We start from the raw sequence: 20887 nt of genomic DNA on the forward strand, positions 1-20887 counted from the left end.
CAGCCATGCATGCAAGCACATGGCGGCCATACAAACTACTGAGTACCATTTTGAGTTGCTGCAATGAAATTTCAGCAAAATGGACTAGCCTGCTACCTCATTTTTTCACTTTGATTTTAGGGTTATCTTTGAATGCAGTCCTCTGTAGGTTGATAATTTTCATTTCCATCAAACGATGGGGCATCCTTACGTTCCTAACACATTGCCCAGTCCATATTAGTATAGATATCCAGCATGATGGCATGATACTATTTCACACTGAGATCTGTTCTGAGTGGAACCTGTCCTGTTAAACCGCTGTATGGTCTTGGCCACCATGCTGCAGCTCAGTTTCAGGGTCTTGGCTTTCTTCTTATAGCCTAGGCCATCTTTATGTAGTGCAACAATTCTTTTTTCCAGATCCTCAGAGAGTTCTTTAACATGAGGTGCCATGGTGAACTTCCAGCGACTCACTTTTGTTGCCACCGGTTTAGACATTAATGGCTGTGTGTTGAGTTATTTTGAGGGGACAGCAAATTTACACTGTTATACAAGCTGTACACTCACTACGTCACATTTGTAGCAAAGTGTCATTTCTTCAGTGTTGTCACATGAAAAGATAGAATCAAATATTTACAAAAATGTGAGGGGTGTACTCTACTGTATAATACTGTATATTATGGTGCTGAGGATAACAGATGCAGCTGATAAATTGAGTAGCAGAACTAAAAAGTAGGTCTATATCAAATTTATAAAATCTCATATAACCTATAATGTGTTAACGAAAGTTGTTCTGTCTTTTTAAACCTGCAGCTTTCATTAAAATAATGCATGGTGATCCTGACCATCCTTATTCAGGCTTTTCCTATTGGGTATCCACTGTCTCCCATTTATGTTCCTGCATTGTCACCTTGTCACATGTACCGCTGGTTACACACATTGTACAGACACAGTCCTCTGTTGTCACTATCAGCAAACTAGTCCAGAGTAATGGTGTACAACCCCAGTGCATGTAAACAGCGAGTGGCTAAATAGACTGAAGTAGATAAGCAGTCCTGAGTTGAAAAAAGAAAAAAAAAAAAAGTAAAAGGCAAAAAAAAAAGCATTTTGAAACAATGTGGCAATAATTTATGATACACTGTGTTTTATTTAACTGCATTGCTTCCAGCCAGGGTTTAGAGCTACTTTAAATGATAAAGCACTCATCTCTCTTCCTCACAGGGCCAGCAGCACAATGATGGGGGGAGGGGGTAAGCAAATGTGTGTGGAGGGAATCCACATGCAGCAAAGTCGGTAGCAGCACCTGGCTACAATACAGGCTGTAAGCAGAATATTGAGGTATCTACTGTGTCTTGCTGTGAATAACTTGATCTGTTATCACTTTGTTTCTCCGACTTGGGAAATGTTGAACTGTGGCACACAAGCATTTCCAGAAAGCAAAAAAGGCCGCATCCTGAATAAGTAACAGATTATAAGCACTTAGGGCCAGGGGCGGACTGACAACTCATGGGGCCCCCGGGCAATAGGGGATCATGGGGCCCCTGTGTCCCTGCCCAAACTCAAAAAAGCCTATGAAAAAGGTACCAGGGACATCTCATGGGGCCCCCTACTGACCCTGGGCCCGAGTTTCCAAATGGTCAGTCTGCCCCTGCTTAGGGCTCATGTACACGGAACGTTTGGAAAACACTTCTGAACGATGGAAACTGACTGCTGGAAAACGTAGGTTAGCCGCGTTTATGCGCGTTTGCATTTAGAAACAATTTTAAAAGATAACATCAGCAGACCTTCCAAAATGCCCAGCATGCACTGAAACAGTACAAAATTAACTATTTCAGACATTTTGAGAGAAATAGAGCAGAATCAGAGCGATCAGTATGTGTTGAGATTACCTATCTTTTCTGATTGTATTCACTATGGATCCCATCATGAGCATAATGCAGCATGTTCTACCATTTTTTGCTTCACGCAAAACCTGGAACTGACTGCGCTGGTGTAGCGGGTCCATTTGAATACATGGAAAACGCTTTGCATGCATTTCTGATGATGAAAAAGGCTCTGGACAGCATTTGGATATGGAAGTTAAAAAATGCTTCTAAACACAAACGCTTATAAACACGGTTAGCCGTGTTTACAAGCATTTGACATTTGAAATGCTGATAAAATCTACTCCTGAACGCAAGTTTGGTGCGTTAAAAAAAATGACTGTAAACTCAACTGCCTGTAAACGACTGTAAACGACATAGTGTACATGGACACATAGGAAAACATTATGGAGAGTTCAGGGGCTGCTGAAAAAAACACAGAAAAGCTCCTGAACATCAGTTTATCAGCTGCAGTGTACATGAACCCTTAGGCTACGTTCACACTAGCCTTGTGTGCAGGCGGCAGAGAGGCGTTTGGGAAGCGTTTTTACTGCTTCCCAAACGCCTCTGCCAATTCTGCACATTACAGCACATGGTGCTGTTCTAACAGGAGCGTTTGCGTCGCGTCGCGTTGCGTCGCGGCAAAACGGACGCCTCTGGTCGAGTCAGGAGGCTTTGAAGCCTCCTATTCTCGTCTATGGTGCCGCTCCGCAAACGCCCGGCCGGCGTTTGCGGTACGGTTGCGACGCGGTTGCGGGGTGTTTGCGGAGCGGTAACACCACTCAAATGCATTATAGGCGTTTGTGGGGCGTTATTAACGCTCGGCAAACGCCTAGCAACCGCCGCTAAACCACGCATGCGGCGTTTGCGGAGCGTTTGCCGAGCGTTAAAAACGCTCCGCAAACACCGGACCAACGCTTGCCAAACGCTATAGGGGCGTTTGGCAAGCGTTGGCAAAACAGCCTAGTGTGAACGAGCCCTTAAAAAGACCCTGTGTGCTCACTGCTGCTAAGTCCTCATGCACACTGGATATTTTGATAACGCTGGTAACGCTAGCTGTATAAAGTCACATTAAAACTTGAGTTTTTCAGCTTTTTATAGCATTTAGCTGTGTTTTGCCACGTTTAGTAGGGTTTTCCCACATTTGCGTTTTTTAGAGGTTTCTTAAAAAATTTTTTGCTAAAAAAAGTCCAAAAACTCAGATTTGCGGCATTTTACCACTTTTTCAGCGTTAGAGCGTTTTTACAGCTACAAAATTCCTCTGGAAACCCACTAGTCCTAGGTTTTTTTTCCAGCCAAAAAACGTCCTAGCCAAAAAACATTGATTACAGTCTATGTGTGCATGGACACATAGGATAACATGCTGGGGGGATTACTGGCTGTAGAAAAATATGTGCAAAGCCAAAAACATCAGCTGTAAAACCGTCCAGTGTGCATGAGGACTAAAGTGTTAACCCATATGCTGCCACATTTGTATACAATGCCATGTGGATCCTCTTAGAACAGTCACTGTTTGTGAATCAACAGGCCATTTATAAATAAATAAAACAATTTTTAAAAATTTTCAATTGAGTAAAGAAGGGTTTCTGGTGCTGGGAGGTGTGGCAAGGTTTATGATCATGTGATTGCCATGAATGGCTGTCACAGCGGTCACATGACCGGAAACGAAAGTAGCGATTGGCAGCTTTCCGTTAGGCACTGGTAACAGGGCGCGTGCTCTTGGCACAGGTTTGTTTACATTTTTGGTACATGAAATGCTGCCTCTCAGCATTAACAAGAATGCAGACAACAACATAAACACTTTTCAAAATTTTCTCTGCATTGCTGTGCAAGAGATTTCCTTTCACTCTTTATCTAGTTACCAGGAGAGGAATCCGGGTACAATCTTCCAAATGGAGACCCAGACAGCAATAAAAATATGGCAGAGATTGTAACCTTCCTGTCCTCTTACCAAAACATGGAATCCATTTGGTTGGAGCTCCACTAATATACTTCAATGATATGGTCAGTCATGGATTCTTGTTTATATGCTTTTGTATTTGTGGTGGTTATAGTGTAACATATATTCTAACATGATTTACCACATACACTTACTGTATGCCCCATACAAACTTTAGTGCACGTGGCTCCAGTGTTTAGTTACGGGTGGAGGGCACAGGTGAGCCATCCAACTCTGCTGCTGTGGCGGCATGGTGCACCAAATGGTACTAGCATTGAAGTGTTACTAAACCCACAACAGTAAAATCCGTCTCTATATGCAGGAAAGCATGCTTGTTATACTCACTTGTTTATCCTCTACATTGTCTAAAAATGCTGTTTGATCCTGTCTTCTCTGATCCTCCCCTTCTTCCATTGCCCCCTTCTTATCTCCTGATAAAAATATCATGTGGAGTCATTCTGCACATGCTCAGTTTAGTGTGTATTGTTAGAGAGGTTTTTTTTTTCTTGGAGAGTGCATGTGATCAGCACAGGGCCAATCCTCACTATCCAGAAAGAGGTGAGGGGTTCTGCATCCTCCTACAGGAGAATGAAAACTCCTCCTACAAACTCTAACATGTGCTTGGGTGGACACTGATAGAAGTCACAAGACAGCTCTAACTGCTGATGAGAAAAGGTATTTAGCAATTTATATTTACTAAAATAATTACACTTCCATTTTCTGTGTATTGTGGGAGACCAGATATAGTGAATGCAGGGTTCTGGGTTTAGTAACACTTTAGGGGCAGTATTCGTCCAAGGACGAATGCTGAGAAAGCAGACTTCTTGCATTTGTCCCTGGATGCATATTGTCTTTAACGTTAGTGCTGCTAGTGCACCATCCAGCCCATCCAGCTGCAATAGCTGTCAGCTTCTCAATGTCTGACAGGCTGCTGGCAGCAGGGCTGGATGGTGCACTTGTGCTCTTTGCCTACAGCGCAATCTCATGCACCAAGGATAAACGCCCAGTGTGCATGGGGCTTCAAGCCTATGTAGCATCCCCCAACCTACTGAAGGCATTGGCAGGGTTGGCTGACATTTAACCCAAGGCCAAGCCTACGACTAGACATTGGGGAATGAGAAACAACCGGTGCCAGTCACTTTAAGTGTCTTTTTAGAAATTGTATTGCTCCACATACAGTGAGAGAGGGCTAAGGGCCGCAGATACCCAGTGCAACACTTAAAGACTCCATATCCACATCCAAGTTGTACATGTAAGGACCTTTAAGCTGGCAACACTGTATATAGCACCTCTATTTTTTTTCTCTTGCTCCTATGCATCTTCCCAAAAGTGTCACCAGGTTCCTGCAAGAAAGTAGCCTTTTTCTGACTTCTTCTTCCAGTAGGTCCTCCTCCTGGTTGTCAGTCCTGGTTCAGCTTTCTCTTTGACCAGGCAGTACATCTTCTGAGACTCACTTCAGGCCTCCTTCCAACTCTCAACACAGCACATGCTAGGCCCCACACAGTCTACATGCCTAAATACAGGTCAAATAACTCAGCAGTAATGTCTCAGGCCAAAGCCCAGGGGGAAGAAAAGGTCCATGCCAAATATGTATACTGTCCCCAGTGGCAATGAGCCTCCTAGTAGTTAGCCAAAGGGAACATTAATAGTCATAACCCAGTATTACTGTGGCCTAATAATCTATTGCCAAAGGTACCAGTGACAGCTACTAGCAGAAGTCAGAAACCACAGCAACACTGTGCTTAGGGGAAAACCAAATGAGTACAAACTAGAAATCAGCATAGACTGTCTACCACCAAGCAAACTAAATTTGGTTTGTCACCCCTACTTATGGCAGGGTGGCTACAATTACAATACTTATCCAATGTGCCTCTGTTGTTTACCTTCCCAATCTGAAAAACATTCATGCAGAGTATATGCTTACAGTACACAGTCAATCTTTAGGGGCACTTATTTCAGATGATTGCAAAATGAGCGAACAGTGTGGCCAGGCAGTGGGGAATGCAAAGAGAATTCTAGGATACATCACTAGAGAGGTCACCAGCAGGAGGAAGGAGGTCCTGATTCCTCTATGTAGATATTTAGTTAGACCTCAATTAGAATACTGTGTTAAGTCCTGGAGACCCCACTTACAAAAAGATAAGATAGAACAAGTCCAGAGATGGGTAACAAAACTGATGAAAGGTCTGGGGAATATAACATGTACAGTCTGGAGGAAAGATGGAAAGGGGAGACATGATTGAAACCTTTAAATACATCAAGGGGGTGAATAAGGTTCAGGAGGGCAGGATTTTCAATCCGAAACCAAAATCATGAACACGGGGACATGACCTTAAACTAACTGGAGGAGAATTCAAAACTAATCTCTGAAAGTACTATTTTACTGAAAGAGTAGTTGATGCTTGGAATAAACTTCCAGCAGAGGTAGTGAGCCAGTCAACAGTAAATAGCTTCAAACATGCTTGGGACAAGCACAGATCTATACTCTAATCTTCGTTGTAAACAATAATCACTTCATTCATGGTAAAATAGAAAAACTAAATACCTATAAAATTCACTTTTATAAAATGCCATGACTGCTATTCTATTTTTTTGGCTGGTCCAGATAGAGGTAGAAATCTTTTAGGAGGATTGACAGCTATTGTCCATATTACGTCAGGAAGAAGCAGAGGGCATTTCCTACTGGCAATAGGCAGCTGAATGTCATCAGCATCAGTAGGTTCCCAGTCCTCGATGTGCTAGGTAGTATGGAGCTGGCAGGGGGTGTGGTGGCAAAGGTGACAATGGAACTACAGGTATGCCATGCATTGGTGTGGTGTTGTGTAGCCCCAATCAGCAAACTGAGGGAAGCAGTTGTGCTTGGTGCTGTCAGAATGCTACAGGAAGGGATGGAACCTGGTCTTTTAGAGATACAGTACAGGATGAATAAAAACATTAGAGGCTACCACTTCCCAACCGCCTTATAGCAGAACTACTGCTACAGGGTGGCAGGTCTGCACAAAATCATGTATATATATGTGATTTTGCATCTTCAAGTAGGGGGCGCACGCACGCCACCCTACCTGAGCCACCATTGGCGGCTACAGCTGTCGATCACCGGGTCCCAGCCGGAGATTCCCCACCAGCGCCCAGTGATCGCCGAGAAACACTGCCAGGGGAGAGGTCTGTATGTAAACAACACAGACCTCTCGACTGTCAGCAGCATCATGCTGCTTTATATTGCTCTGCAATACAAAGCAGCATGCTTACGTAATAAAACACACAGCACACATAGTAAAACAGCACACAGTTAACCCTTTGATCGCCCCAGATGTTAACCCCTTCCTGCTCAGTGTCATTAGTACAGTGTCATTGGTTTTTATTAGCACTGATCACTGTATTAGTGTCACTGGGGAAGTCAGTGGCAGTTAGTCAGTACCAACCCCCCAGTGTCAGAATGCCTGCCGCAGTCCCGCAGTCCAGCTATAAGTCGCTGATCGCTGCCATTACTAGTATAAAAAAAATTAATTAACACGTATTGGGATTTTTGGGATATTTGGGGAGACATGTAGCAGAATACATTTTGTCCTAAATTTATGACGAAATGTGATTTTTTACATTTTGTTACTGGATATGTTTTATAGCAAAAAGTAAAAAATATAGGGCTTTTTTTCAAAATTGTCAGTCTTTTTTTGTTTATAGCGCAAAAAATAAATAACGCACAGGTGATCAAATACCACCAAAAGAAAGCTGTATTTGTGGGTTCAGTGTTGCATGACTGCGCAATTGTTAGTTAATGTAACACAGAGCCGTATCATATATTTTTGACTTTTTGCTATTAAACATGTCCAGTAAAAAAAATTAAAAAATCTAATTTTGTCATAAATTTAGGCCAAAATGTATTCTGCTCCCTGTCTTTGCTAAAAAAAATCCCAATACGTGTAAATTAATTGGTTTATGTGAAAGTTATAGCGTCTACAAATGCGGTATATATACTGGAATTCTTTTTTTTACTAGTAATGGCGGTGATCAGCAACTTATAGCGGGGTGTTGGCAGGCATTCTGACACTGGGGGGAACTGACTTGGTGTCACTGACATCACTAGTGACACCAATACAGTGATCAGTGCTAATAAAAAGTACTGACACTGTATTAATGGCACTGGGCAGGAAGGGGTTAACATGTGGGGTGATCAAAGGGTTAACTGTGTGCCGTTTTACTATGTGGGCTGTGTGTGCTTTACACTGTAAGCACACTGCTTTGTACGGCTCTGCTATGCAGAGCCGTACAAAGCAGTGTGCAGGAGCTGACGGGAGAGATCTGTATTGTTTACATACAGGTCTCTCCCTCTTCGGTAATACTCGGAGATCGCTGGGTGCTGGCTGGGAATCACCGGCCAGGACCCGGTGATTGATAGCCAAGGCCGCAAATGGCGGCGTGTGTGCCTCCTACCCGGAACTGCGAAATCACGTATATATATGTGATTTTGCACACCCATGCCGCCCTGTAGCAATATTTCTATGCTATGAAGAAAGTTAATGGGAAATCTTTAGTCAATGGTTTCAGTTTGCTTTTATTTATCATGTTCAGTGCTAAAATATAAAATTATACAACATATATCTTTGTTTGGTAAATATAAACTATCGCAGTTTTTTCAGTGTAATTTTCAGGCAGCAAGTAGAACTTTAGACTCTTCACCTTTTTTGGGTTATCCTTATTTTTTTTCTATAGCCAGTTGTTTACAACATGTATTCCAACACCCTTTTTATATATATATATATATATATATATATATATATATATATATATATATATATATATATTTCAATTTCAAATCTGAATTTAAATCTGATGCATAACTCAAATACCTCTTTTTCTTGTTCCCAGAATTCCCATCTCTGTGCACATGTGATTGGCTCACTGAAACTAAGAACGTGATTATCATGAAGGCAAACCTTTTCACTCAGTAATTCGTTTTAGAAAATGCACATAAACTAGCATTTTCAGAAAAAGAGAAAAAAAGACAGCAATAGGCAGACCATGGACTGCCTTTGCAAACAACCAGCAAGGCCTTTTTTCTTACATGTAGTGTTTGTAATTTTCATCGGCACTTTAATGAGTGCGGAGCTCAGTCCAGAAGCTGGGTTGCAGGGTTTTCCACCTGTTAAAGAATGATGCTGCCTTTTAAACATAGTTATCCAGAATTGTATTAGTTTTAGAAGGTCCTTATTTTGTATAACCTGATACTGTATAACTATATGTAATCTTATGATACCATCTAGTGGTCATATACAGACTTTACAGTTTTTGGCTGGGTTGCAACTTGGGCTGCAGGCAGTGGGGTTTATTTAGTGCACAATCTGCTGCAGCTGTGTATGGTAGCCAATCAGCTTCTTATTTCTTGTTTTTAGGCATCAGTAGATTGACTTCTGTACAGCCACAGTGGCCACACATGGATCAAAATTCATCCGGTTCCTGCTGACTCTTGTATGGCTAGCTTAAGGTCTAGAGATGTGAGGAGAGAGAGCAAGAAAGTAAAAAGCTTAACTCACCTTGCTAATAGATCTCATAAGGGCTCTTTCAGACAACAAGCGGTTGTAAAGGGTCAAGGTTTTTTACCTTCATGCATTCTCTGTATGAAGGTAAAAAAAACCTTCTGTGTTCAGCAGTCCCCACCCCATTAATTACAGGAGCTCAGTGAATTCAAGTGTGGTACCGTGATAGGTTGCCACCTGTGCAATAAGTCCATCTGTGACATTTCCTTGCCACTAAATATTCCACGGTCAACTGTTAGTGATATTATAACAAAGTGGAAGCAATTTGGAACAACAGAAACTCAGCCATGCTGAAGTACACAGAGCGCAGAAGTCGCCAACTGTCTGCAGAGTCAATAGCTAAAGACCTCCAAACTGTGTGTGGCCTTCAGATTAGCACAACAGTGCGCAGGGAGCTTCATGGAATGGGTTTCAAGGTAATCCCTTTTGGCCAGTCCTACTCTGCCCTGCCAACACAAATGCTACAGTGTGACACAATGGGGCAAACAGACACAAAGTGAGGGAGAGCTACTAGGTTTAGATCTGACTACTGACCTACTATGCAACTGAAACAAGATATACCTGTTCTCAAATCCCAATAGCTTTACATGCATTTATCTATCAAGTTCTAAAAGTGTGTGACCACATGTCAACACTAGAAATCTTGGAAGGACCTCTGCACACTGGTATATACCCTTTCCAGCAAACGCTGCAATGAAAAATAGCGTTCATGCAGGCTAACGTACCTGTACGTCAGCCAGCATCAGTGGTTTCTGTGCAGCTAACAGAGCGTGCACCCAGGAGTCCGGTGATCTGTGTGTCACCCGGACACAGCAGATTATACTACTGCTGTGTCCGGGTGATTACATGGTATCTTACACCGGGGGCCATGTGATCAGGGAGCAGGAGGAGAGGACGCCAGGGGCCAGTGATCAGGAGGAAAGGACACTGGGGGTCGTGTGATCAGGATTTAGGAGAAGAGGACACAGGAGGCCAGGAGATCAAGAATTTAGATTGAGAGAAAAGAGTAAAATTCCTAATCTTCTAGGATTATCCCACAAAATTAATAGGTATGATGTCCATCGGGTATGGTGGTGCAACTCGGTTAACATTATCTGGCATGTATGCGTTCCTTGAGCATCTGTTCAAGGGCGAATACTGCTGCACAAAAAGTGAGCAGGTTCTTTCCTTGGAAATTCAGGTCCTGAATCTAAGGAAGCATCTGGCAACACTGCAAAGCTTCGCCAAACTGAAAGGGATTTGGACCATACCCATCAGGTGCTGGCAGGGGCCAGCACAGAGATGGGCGGATATTCAGAGGTGCAGGCCCCAGAGCAGAGAAGATGGGTAACAGACAGGGCAGAGAGAAATGTGTTAGAGAGGCCAGTCCTGAGTGGTCACATCCCAATAAGTACGCCCTTTTGCGTAATGTCAGTCAAGGAGTGGTGGGGGAATTGCTGGGGCAGAGCAACTTCTCTAGCTTCCAGGGACTCCTCCAGAGAGGATGGTGGCAAGGCTAAGGGTAAGGTTAGACAGGTTCTGGTGGTACTAGAAATTCTGAAAGAACCCTCTGCACACTGCTATATACCCTTTCCAGCAAACTCTGAAATGAAAAATAGGGATTTTTAGTTCACACATATTGCAATACATGTTTACGCTGGTCAACTGCGTCAAAGTAATCCCTCACTGGCCAGTCCTACTCTGCTCTGTCAACGCAAATGCTACTGTGGATACAATGCCAACATGGGGTGACACCCCTTTAGCACCAGATAGATAAATGCATGTATAAGCTAGGCTTGTTGGGCCTTCCTCTAAAAAGTACTCCCAGAGACAGCAGTGCCATGTGAGTGGCAGAGGTATATATGGGGTGGCCCAGGGAAATCTTGGCAGCCAGAGGAATGCCACCCAGGATTTCCCTGCCCTGGTGAAGTGGAAAGAGGTTGGGCAGTGCCAAGGCTCCCCCATCAGCAGCAGGGGTGAGCACTTCCCCAAAAGCAGTGGGGTTGAGTTCCATAGGGAACCCAAAAGAGGAGCATCAGGGATTGATTGCCATGTTGCCTGCAGAAAAGCAAGTGTCTGGAAGTAGTGTTGGTGGTCCACCTCATCCAATTCAAATATATAGTGGAAACTACACACATTTTTCTAACAATGATATCCTGAGGGCATCACCTCAAAACATATTGCTAACAAGAACAAAAGGAATAATAATATAGGACTTTAATTATGCTGCACGGGAAACCAGATATAAAGACAAAAATTAAACTTACAAAACATGTATTCTCTTTCAAATGTCAAGGAAAACATATCCTCCCCAAATAAATAAAATCAACAGGACTCTGTGATGAACAAATTATGACAGCTTGGGAACCAGTGCCATACTGATCAATGGTCTAAGCATGTCCTGGCCCTGGCTGCTTCCGCAAGACTTTGGATTTTCTGTACTTACATTCAAACTCAGAAGAATTTATTCTACAAAAAAAAGGATAGTACTATTACTGTTGCCTAATTTCATGAAGAGTAAATCACAAGTTATAAATAAATATATTACAAAGTATAGATAAAATCCAAAGATCATAAATAAACAAACATCACATAAATAACATATATACACACACTACTGTTCATAAAACTAGGAAATGTTTACTGAAAAAAACCCTACTACTCACCCCCAGCTCCTGTATAATGAACGCCACCCAGCCATTGGAAAACCACATGCTACGTGGGGAAACCCAAAAGAAAAGGAGGGAAAAAAGACAAAGAAAAAAGGAAAGACAAACAAAAAACAGTACATAATGACAATAAAAAAGGAAAGATAAAAATGGAGTTGAATCAAAACAGGAAAAAGGTAAAATAAAAACTAAACCAATTCAAAAATTCTAGATACCAAGTAGCATGCATAGGTAGGGACCCTCTCCTAACAAACAGTTAAAATCCTACATTCTTGATGGTAGAATGCTCCAGAAGCCCAGGTGTGCCATTAACATCCTCTGCACACATCACACCTGACAGTCTGCCCAAGTGCATTCTGGAGTGGAATGCAAAACTGGAAATAATGACAGCTCGGAAGTCACGTCACACTGGTGCAATGCCCACTTCACACGTAGCAGGGGGAGAAAGTTCAACTGCCTGTCAAACTCTGATTGAGTTTAATTGGGCTGCACCACAACCGTGTGTGATACACATGATTGCAGTGTGGTAGCTCAGCGTTATTCGGGTAAATCAGGTTACAAATCAGGTGTTATAACCTGTCAAATTCCCTCTGAAAAGTGGCCCAAATTTAGATCGCTCTTCAGAGGGCAGCACACACAAGTGTAAAAAAGCCCTAAAAAAATTGTGGTCTTCCGATGATACACTTTCCATAGTGATCACTGCCACGTGCCTCACCAAACAGATACAAACCATACTGGAGTCCTCCCTGCACAACAGCACCCACCCCCTACCTTGCCCAACAGAAAGAAAGCATAGGAAAGGAGGAGGAAGCAGGGGGAAGATCCAGCAGTCAGACTCACATCAAGTCCAGCGATAGATTCCAATGAACCTGAGATTACAGTATTTAGAATTTACACCAATATAGAGTCAAATGTCTCTCCTAAGAGGATGGAGGGCCTAGAAATAAAAATCACCACTGTAGTCAAACATCGATGATCCAGGTGAAATTAACCGATTCCCATCTGCCCATTGCCTATAAATGGCGGATGGGAAGCAGCGTTGATGCGGGCTAACGTACCTGTACGTCAGCCAGCATCAGCGGCTTCCGTGCAGCTCACAGAGCGTGCACCCAGGAGCCCGGTGATCTGTGTGTCACCCGGACACAGCAGATTATACTACCGCTGTGTTCGGGTGATTACATGGTATTTTACCATGTGATTGTTGTGTCCAATCACAGCAATCACATAGTAAACAGTAGAAAGTAAAAGTAAAGATTAGTTCTCTCTGCTCTCACTGTGAAAGCAGAGAGAACTGATGCTGCAGCCTGTGAGTACACAGTAACCTGTCAGGCTGCTTGTACACTCACAGACTGCAGTGCCATACACCTCCAGTGTCCCTGGTCACTGCCCCAGTGTTAGAATAATAAGAAATGCAGCCAGCCCTGTCACCTGTCCCAGTGCTCACAATAATACTGCCATACACCATACCAATGTCCTGATCACTGCCATACCAGCGTCCCGATCACTGCCATATTCCATACCAATGCCCTGATCACTGCCATATGCCATACCAGCACCCTGATCATCGCTATACGCCATACCAGCACCCTGATCACCACCATACCAGCATCCTGATCACCCCATACCAGCATCCTGATCACCCCCATACTCCATGCCAGCGTTCTGATCACCCCATATGCCATACCAGCATTCTGATCACTGCCATACCCCATACCAGTGTTCTGATCACCCCTTATGCCATACCAGCATCCTGATCACTGCCATACCCCATACTAGTGTCCTGATCACTGCCATACCCCATACCCACATTCTGTTTGCCCCATATGCCATACCAATGTCCTGATCACCGCCATAGCCCATGCCAGCGTCCTGATCACCACCATACCCCAGACCAGTATGCTGATCACCCCACATGCCATACCAATGTCCTGATCACCACCATACACCATACCAGCATCCTGATCACTGCATACCAGCATTCTAATCACCCCATATGCCATAACAGCGTCCTGATCACCACCATACCAGCATTCTGATCACTGCCATAGCAGCATCCTGATCGCCGCCATACCTCATATAAACCTGCTGATCACTGCCATACCACATACCAGTGTCTTGATCACCATCATACTAGCATCCTGATCACTGCCATACCTCATATAAACGTTCTGATCACGGCCAATACCCCAAACCAGCATCCTGATTACTGCCATACATCATACTAGTGTTCGGCATTTTGGGGTCTCAACTGATCAATTTTCAGATATTGCATAGTTTGTAGACTATATAGCTTTCACACAGACTAAATAATATACACTGTTTTGGGCTATTTTTACCCCAAAACTGTAGCAGAATACATTCTGCCCTAAATTATTTATCTGCAAAATTTTATAGCAAAAACAAAACAAAAATTATTTTTTCTTTTTAATTTTCAATATTTTTTTCATTTATATAGAAAAAAATAAAAAACCCAGTGGTAATTAAATACCACCAAAAGCTGAAAAGGTGATAAGACTTTCATATGGGTATAGTGTTCCATGACCATGCAATTGTCATTAAACATGTGACGCTGAAAGCTGAAAAATGGCCTGGACTGGAAGGGGTTGAAATGTCCAGACTTGTATTGGTTAAAGGCTAAGTTAAAGGCTAAGTTCACCTTTTAGGAAAAAAATAATACTTGTAGAAAAAAATATGCATTCATTATGTTTTTATACAGAAGCCTGCAAAACATTGCACTGGCGATCAGTGGATCAAGGGTGCAGTTTCAGGCTCTTGCACACTCTTCCTCCAGCTTTGCACCCATACCCTTGTAGGGCTTTCAGTTACAAAGCTGGAGAAAGATTGAATGAACAATGGTTGTGATGATTCCATTGAGGGGGCGAGGGGGCAGGAGCTGAAACATATTACATGTTACATCCTAAATATGGGTATAACATGTAACATGTTTCAAAGGTGAACTTATTTTTTTTCTAAAGCCTCCCAATTTTATACATACCTTTACATATTCTAGCTGTCTTTTCACCAATATAATTATTTCACGTCCTTACCCTTTATGTCCAGTGGCAGTGGTCTTCCTAACTGATGCTTTTAATAGAAATCACATTCTGATGTTTGGGCGCTGTTCAGTGAAAGAGAGGGAAGAGCGTAGGGATCTACAACAATAAACATGGTACATTTATTGGATTTGTAGCATCCTCCTAGTTTAGCTAGGGGGAGCTAAACCCTGATGGTTAGTGAGGAGCTGATTAGCAGCTCAGGTGAGATATTCAGAGGGGTCAAATTCTGATCAGGACTGAGAGACTCTGAAGGCTAGCCCCTCTGGAATTTCCCCCTTCCCCTGAGGCTTTCAGAGGAGTACCTTGGGAGAGCAGTGGATGGATCTGAGTAGTGGTTGGCTAAACTTTTGAGGGACCTCAGCCAATCCCCAACAGGAGGCTTGGCAATGGGCTGGACTCCCTTAAAAAGTGTTGGAGCCTGCTCAGTAGGAGGAGAGATGGGTGGAAGAAGGAGAGAGGAAGATCTGAGGTTGAGGTGGAAGACTGCTAGGAGGCCTAGTGGGATGGGGCCTTCCTGTGAGCCTGAAGCTGGAATGGAGGAAAACTCAGGAATAACTGGCCCCCTGAAAGAGGACCACCTGTATGAAAGGTAAGGAGCAGCCCAGCCCCTCTGGAATTTCCTCCTGCTCTGAGGCTTTCACAAGGGGGGCCTTGGAGGCAGTGGGTGGATCTGAGGAGTGGTTGGCTGCACTTTTGAGGGACCTCAGCCAATCCCCAACAGGAGACTTGGCGGGGGCTGGACTCCCTTAAAAGTGATATAGCCTGCTCAGTAGCAGGAGAGGGGTGGTGGGAGAAGAGTGAGAAGCAGAAAGATGTGAAGCTGGAGAAGAAAGGCTGCCAGGAAGGCTAATGGGATGGGCCTACCTGCAAGCCTGGAGCTGGAATGGAAGAAAACTCAGGAATAACTGGCCCCCTGAAAGAGGACCACCTCTATGAAAGGTAAGGAGCAGCCCAGCCCCTCTGGAATTTCCTCTGCTCTGAGGCTTTCAGAAGGGGGGCCTTGGAGGCAGTGGGTGTATCTGAGGAGTGGTTGGCTGCACTTTTGAGGGACCTCAGCCAATCCCCAACAGGGACTTGGCGGGGGCTGGACTCCCTTAAAAGTGATATAGCCTGCTCAGTAGCAGGAGAGGGGTGGTGGGAGAAGAGTGAAAAGCAGAACGATGTGAATCAGGAGAAGGAAGGCTGCCAGGAAGGCTAGTGGGATGGGCCTACCTGCAAGCCTGGAGCTGGAAAGGAGGAAAACTCAGGACTCACTGGCCCCCTGAGAGAGGACCACTTGTATCGCAGGGAAAGAGCAGTCCAGCTGATAGGCCTGGTAGCAGCAGGCATTCCGCAAATGGTACAGGAGAGCATCTGAGTGAGTACACCTGCACCCCCTGGGCAGATAGGGGAAAGAGCACGCTGGTGGGAAACCAGATTAGCCCTCTACTAGCAACTGTTACCCATTTAAAGGAATAGGAGCCAGATCCCCTGCTCAGGAAGAAAACCTTCAGATTGCTGGGTGAAGAGGAGTTCATCTAGGGTCTGGGGTAGTACAACTGGAGCTGCTTGTTAGCACTCCAACAGAGACTGTGTGTCAGAGGGAAGAAGCTGTGAATCATTCAGGAAGTTGTCCTTCAGTTCCCTTGGGCATCCTATACACCCCTTACCCCATCCAAGTTTAATCCCCTCAATAAAAAAAACAAAACAAACACTCAACGCCTGACTTCTGTCTGTAGATGGAAGCTGTGTGGAAAATGCTAACTGACTAGCTGTGCAGGACTATAGAGGACCCAAATTCAACAGCAACCCCTAAGGGGGTAGTGCTACAGAGAGAAAAACAAACTAGCAACTCAATCTTTTACAAGGGAACAGTGCATCTGAAGCCAGAAGAGGGCAGTCAGAAGTAGCTTGCACGGCCTTTGCCAGTAGCAGGACCTGGGTACAGTTTTGCAATTTGGCCACTAGAGGGGGCGATTGTATAGCGAAAGGTATAAACCTTGTTCTCAATGTGTAGCTACAATTGTAACAATCTTAGTAAATGAGGATTGCCATCTAGATGCTGGCAATGGAGAACAGGTCTAAAATATTGAAATAATTGTCATAAAAGGTGCCGACTAAAAACTATAAGTTGTATAATGCAATAAGTCATAATAATACATACTGAAAACACTGTTTGAAAAAATGTGCATTATACATAGGAAAAAAGTAAACATAAAATAAAAGAATAGCAAAAAAAGGGGGAATAAAAAGGAAGGGGGAAAGAAGTGGAAATGGACTTTAGAAGCACAGAAACTCTATACACATATTATACACATATTAGTAAAATCACTTGTACTTTATTTTGACAATAAGTCATGAAAAAACATCTTTGAATTAATAAAGATCATTGTACAATGTCCCCGCAGACAATATCCCACAACCCACCATAATGAATGGAACAGAACTAGTGATAAAACATACAGTGACCACCAGAAGGTCCTATGGGGGGGGTGAGAGACATTGAGCCGCTGGAAGAATGGCCCAACATGTTTTACGACAACAATCGCTTCTTCAGAGGCTTAGTAGTAAAAGATATACATATGTTAAATATACCAAATTACATCATGTAAACACAGAAAGGGTCAACAATATAAGACTTACATATAATATTAATATGCATCATGCAGCGATAAATCCTCCAATCATAAAGGGCAGGCCTCCTCTATGTTCCCACAAGGCGAGGAGCCAGATATGGGGGCACAGAAATGACCGACAATGCAGAGCCCCAAAGGTCAGCCAATAAGGAGAAAAAGAAAAAGTAAAGCCCCATCCAAGGAGTACATACAGTTACAAGAAAAAGTATGTGAACCCCTTGGGATTACGTGGAGTTTTGCATGAATTGGGCATAAAATGTGCTCTGAACGTCATCTAAGTCACAACAGTAGAAGAACACAGTCTGCTGAACATAATACTACACAAACATTAGATGTTGCCATGGTTTAATTGCACATAACATGTAAACATTCACAGTGCAGGGAGGAAAAAGTATGTAAACCTTTGGACATATTAACTGGTTGACCCTCCTTTGGCAGCAATAACCTCAACCAAACGTTTCCTGTAGTTGCAGATCAGACCTGCACAACAATCAGGAGTAATTTTGGACCACTCCTCTTCACAAAACTGTTTCAGTGTAGCAATATTCTTGGGATGTCTAGTGTGAATCGCTCTCTTAAGGTCATGCCACAGCATTTCAATCGGGTTGAGGTCAGGACTCTGATTGGGCCACTCCAGAAGGCGTATTCTGTGCTGTTGCAGCCATTGTTTTGTTGAATTACTTGTATGCTTTGGGTCATTGTCCTGTTGCATCACCCATCCTCTGCGGAGCTTCAGTTGGTGGACAGATGGTCGTACGTTTTCCTGCAAAATATCTTGATAAACTCTGGAATTCATTTTCCCATCAATGAAAACAATCCGTCCAGGCCCTGAGGCAGCAAAGCAGCCCCAAACCATGATGCTCCCTCCGCCATGTTTTACAGTGGGGATGAGGTTTTGATGTTGGTGTGCTGTGTTTTTTTTTTTTCTCCACACATAGTGTTGTGTGTTCTTCCCAAACAACTCAATCTTGGTTTCATCTGTCCACAGTATATTTTGCCAGTAGTGCTGTGGAACATCCAGGTGCTCTTTTGCAAACTTCAAACGTGCTGCAATATTCTTTTTGGACAGCAATGGCTTCCTCCGTGGTGTCCTCCCATGTACTCCATTCTTGTTTAATGTTTTCCTTATTGTAGATGTGTCAACAAAAATGTTAGCATGTGCCAGAGATTTCTGTAGGTCTTTAGCTGACACTCTGGGATTCTTCTTTACCTCATGCAGCATTCTGTGCTGTGCTCTTGCAGTCATTTTTACAGGATGACCACGCCTAGGGAGAGTAGCAACAGTGCTAAACTTTCTCCATTTGTAGACAGTCTGTCTTACCGTGGACACATGAACATCAAGGCTTTTGGAGATACTTTTGTAACCCTTTCCAGCTTCATGCAAGTCAACAATTCTTGATCGTAGGTCTTCTGAGAGCTCTTTTCTGCGAGGCATGGTTCACATCAGACAGTGCTTCTTGAAACCAGTAAACCTAAAACAGGTGTGTGTTTTTTAAAGGCACGACAGCTGTCAGCAACACATCCAATATCATCACACTGATTGGAGTCAAGGTTGGCTCACTCCTGGCTCCAATTAGCTCAGGGAGAAGTCATTAAGCTAGGGCCTCACATACTTTTTCCTCCCTGCACTGTGAATGTTTACATGTTATGTGCAATTAAACCATGGCAACATCTAATGTTTGTGTAGTATTATGTTCAGCAGACTGTGTTCTTCTATTGTTGTGACTTAGATGACGTTCAGAGCACATTTTATGCCCAATTCATGCAAAACTCCACGTAATCCCAAGGGGTTCACATACTTTTTCTTGCAACTGTAGGTATAAACTGCAGATGTTTTCTTACATAAGGCTATACCAGTGATAATGATGCTGATTAACTGAGTATTACCTTAAATGGGTGTTGTTGTAACAAAGATCAAAACATTTCTTGCAGGAAAAAAGCCTTTTCCCAGCCCGCACAGAAGATGTAAAAAGGAAAGGGGGCTAGCCCCTAGTATCTGAGAGCGTAAAAAACAGGAAAATATCACAATAGGACAGGCAGAGGTACTCCTTATAACATATAATATATATCATTAATACACGATGCTTGTTCAAAAAGGGACTTCCCCAAAATAGCCCATTGTATAATAATAACATAAGTTCTAGTAACCTACCGAATTGCAAAAAGGTAAGTCCCAGTCACAATGATATAGCTTGAAAAGTACACCTGAGCCAGCCCATCAAAATGTATGAAGATACTAAAAAATAGGTTCAGCCTTCTATTGGAAAGTAGGTCTGGGAACATAAGCAAAAATAGGAGGAGAAAAGTTATCATATTGGCTACTTATGCAGGGATATAGTCTTCCTGATGCTTCAGAATGGAATGTCTTACCAATGTTGAAAAAATGTCAGTGCTTGGTCAATAGAGTAAGTACAAGTTGTCCAGCAGGGAAGAGACCATGACCGCCAGAGAAAAGGAGGGAAGGAGTGGCCTCTGCGCCTCGAGGCACATATGCTCAGTAACCTACAGGGCAACCAGCCCTGGAAAGAATGGTACCGAATGGCTTGGAGCCGCGGCCTATATAGCGCTCCAGGCGTCCGGCCGTCAGTGGTGATGCCGCCATGACGCCACCCGGCGCAGCGGGCATAGGCTCGCTCAGATGCACAGGGAGGAACGGAAATATCCCAACCATGCCGTTGAAGTCCAGCCCCTAGGGGGAAAAGGACATCGCGGCCACCTGACCGCACATCGGGCCCAATTGGGAGCGGCCCCCACTCCCCAGGAACAGCAAAAGAGCAATCGCAGGTCCAGCCCTTAGAAATCAGAAGGGAAAACAGCAAGACACATACAAATAACAATACACAATAAGCTAATATTGATAATCTCGCATTAAACGCTATTACAGCATGACATAGGGATTATTACATAAGATAAATACAGTAACATAAAATAAGACGAACATAAGCTACAGCATGATTAGAGATAACAGTAATAACAAACAGAAAATCGAAGGTGATTGCAGTAATTTCCACAAGGGAGTTACTGCATTAAAACAACGATACAGGGGTAGTCATGGAAACGCAGGAAACAACAAGTGTAGTGAAAAACTATGTGTTTCCAAAAGATTCATCCACGTGATTGGAGCCCATATAGCCAAAGATGGTAATAGGGGTCACTAGAAGGAACCCCTAATGGTTAATATAAATGCCATATACATTCAAGTTAAGTTTCCTATGGGCCAGAGACAAACATGACAACCACTATTACCATTCCCA

General features: G+C 43.4%; 1 long non-coding RNA gene across 1 annotated transcript in view; it reads right to left on the reverse strand.

Moving 5' to 3' along the window:
* LOC149449915 (uncharacterized) overlaps positions 1-20218 on the reverse strand; it is a 44887-nt gene extending 24669 nt beyond the window's left edge. The window contains exons 1-2 of the long non-coding RNA XR_016315347.1: positions 20004-20218; positions 19786-19906 (exon numbers count right to left, since the gene is read on the reverse strand). This is a non-coding gene — a long non-coding RNA (uncharacterized LOC149449915). The remainder of the gene's footprint in view (positions 1-19785; positions 19907-20003) is intronic.
* Between the last annotated feature and the right edge of the window lie 669 nt (positions 20219-20887).

The sequence above is a fragment of the Staurois parvus genome, unplaced genomic scaffold (genome assembly GCF_062004578.1).
Source record: "Staurois parvus isolate SC_StPar_1 unplaced genomic scaffold, SC_StPar_1.0 ptg000596l, whole genome shotgun sequence".
Classification (NCBI taxonomy): domain Eukaryota; kingdom Metazoa; phylum Chordata; class Amphibia; order Anura; family Ranidae; genus Staurois; species Staurois parvus.